Raw genomic sequence first — 3,016 nt, forward strand, 5'->3', positions numbered from 1 at the left:
CGCGTGTGATGATGGTTCAAACGGGTTGTATGCCGATGGACCCGTGTATGCAGGTATTGAGTGGTCATACCCAAATGGTGGCGAAGATGGTGCAACTGGTGCGGAGTTCGCCTCCTGTACTGGACTTGAAGGTCCTTCTTCAGGTACTGACGGATAGTGACTAGCACTCGAGTGGCGAGGGGTGCTGAAATGAAATTCCCCTCCTCGGGTAGACATCCGTGCGCCTGTTCTTCTTCGCCTTGGCAGATCTGGAACTACTGGTTGAACCGGTGGCGGTGGTGGTGGCGTAACTGCCACGAAACGTGGATCCTCGGAGGGATCTTGTTGTTGTTGCTGCTCGTGTTGCGATGTCTGATGGGAGGGTGTGAAGTACCACTCGTGCTAGTTGAACAACGCTTGAAAGCTATCTGGCCCTTGATAAGGTGTGCCATGAAAAGAAGATCCATCAGAGATCTCGATAGGATGTGTGGGCGTACCACGAGCAGGTTCGATTGGATCAGTGTCCTCATCCATATGGTCTTCTGAGAAGTGATCCTGTGGTCCTAACGGGACAAAGCCTGTAGGTTCCTGAATGTAATCTGCTGGGTTAAACTGACCCCTGAAGTAAGGAGTGGGATCGTCAAAAGCACGGTGCGATACCGAACGCTGCAGAGGTATGTAGGAGGGTTGAGGGTTATTGGGATCATTTTCGGAATCTGGCCCGAACGAGTGACGGTACGATGGTGTTGAGCTGTGCGAGGTGGAATGTCTCGCAGGTTCGAAAAGGTTTCTCCGTCTTTGTGGTTCTTCACTCCTTGTGGTCGAAGGAGCTCGCATATTCGAAGGTCCAGCTTCGTGATCATTGTGAGTAATGATCTCTCCTCTGCCTCTTCTACCTCTTCCTCTTCCTCGGAAAATTACAGGTGGCATATTTCCTGCTTTCAAAACTATTAAAAAAAAATCACAGTAACAATAAAAAGGCAAACTGGAATAACAATTCGAATTTGTCCTATGTTCTTGTCTAGACTCAAGTATGTGCAATTGTGTCATTGAGATTAAACACATTAGGATAGTGTTTAATTCACTCAATGTTGGCTCTTATACCAACCTGTCACACCCCGATTTCCCTGTGTCTCACCGGTGGGCCCGGTAGGGGATTACCGTGACGTAGTTGGCAACAATATAGTCAAACCACACAATTATATGAATGCACAGCGGAAGCATAAAGATAAATATAATTCAACCATTGATTGTAATATCGAATGTATCACAAATAGTGGAATGGTATCCACAGGGGATCAAAATAATAAAAGTATTGTTCAACAGACAAGGCATCAACAGCTTGCGAGACTCTTAAAGATGCTAAGGAGCTATAGCCAGCCGATTACATCTAGTACCTGCATTTAGTCTTTTTGGGAAAATACGTCAGTTTACACTGGTAAATACATTCAACTAACACTTTTGTAAAATGTTTATTAAAATTGATTTAAATGCACAAGGCACAAACTCTTTTATAACTTGGGATAATTTATAATTAAATCTTGTAAAGAATTACATGCTTGCTATGCGTTCGGTCGCCCGGGTCGTGCCGGGTTAAAGTTTAATAGACACACCACATAGTGTAAAAGCGAGGTGGGTAAACCAACGGTTACACCTTTAATTAATATAGACACAATGTCGGGTGTACGCCTACACCCGGATGTCGAGGTCGTGGCCATTTCGTAAAATGATGCCAAGGATATCCGAGACACGGTCATTAAGCCCCCAAAGGCGTTAAGCCAACAAAACAAGTTGTTAAACGGATCACATTGATAATACCCAACTACAAATGAGTTGGGGTCAATTGCCCGACCAAGCGGTATTTTAGATACCGTACCCCAAGCCCGTAATACGGAAAATAAGTTAAAAGTATTTACCTTTGCAACTATAGTCCTTAATTGATTAAATCACAGGTATCTTTTACGGGGCTCCTATTCTGGAACGAAGGTTTTAAAATAACCTATTAGAATCCTAACGGGTCTTTATATTAGCCGTAGCCTAGACCGGTCAGTTTCAAGGATAGATACGGTTTAATCGCGTGAAAGGCGAAAACCGGGAATGGAATGTGATTCTGACCCAACAAGTTTGAAGGCTTGTTTTATATGGGTTTAATATTCACACTCTGGATTTTGGGGTCAAAACAATATGGTTTGGCCCGTATCGGCTAATTTATGTAAACTAGTTACATAAGCCGAACCGTGCGCGCAAAAAGGCGCAACGGGTAACCGTAAGAGTCCTACATTGTTTTCCTAAGTCAATATACTTTAAAGAGGTTGTGGTATCAGTAGGATACCTTCCATAATGCCCGTAACGAGTTTAAGTTGATATTATGCCTCGTAGGGGTATTTCGGTCTTTTTGAAGATTAAAAAGATGTTTTTAGAGTTCTACAGGAAATCTGAGTTTCCCGAACAGTTTATAAAGTCTAAAATACTTTATTTATTATTTAAAATCAGTAGCAACTGGAATCGGGTCAAAAGACCTTGTAGAACTCAAGTTATGGCCGAAAAGGGCATATTCGGTATTTACCGAACCGTAGCCATAACCGCAGGTTATGAGCAGTTTAAAAATAATTAAAAATCTTTAAAAATCCCAAAATAATATTTTACAACAGTGAGTAAAAGGTTTGGTGTCGAAATCTGGGTTTAGATAGGCGTTATGCTAATTGCGCTATTAAATTACTAAAGTTCCGTAATTTGCGCTATTTAGCATAACTCTTATTCTGGACCTCGGATTGAGATGAAATTTTAGGGACATGTTTAGAAATCAGTAACTAAGGTTATGATTCCTTCACGTGTCCGAAATTCTCGTTTTAATTTAAAAAGGGCGTTACGGTCCACTTTTAAGCAATTTACGGAAACGCGTAAAAGACTCGGACAAACAACGAACCGGTCACCGAGGTTTATACCATCATGTCACCTGGTCCTAAGAGAGTCCTAAGGCATATCTACATTACACTAAAACGGGTCAGAACTGAAGTCAAAGCAAAAGTCAAACTTT

Source organism: Helianthus annuus, chromosome 11, assembly GCF_002127325.2.
Source record: "Helianthus annuus cultivar XRQ/B chromosome 11, HanXRQr2.0-SUNRISE, whole genome shotgun sequence".
Taxonomy (NCBI): Eukaryota; Viridiplantae; Streptophyta; class Magnoliopsida; order Asterales; family Asteraceae; genus Helianthus; species Helianthus annuus.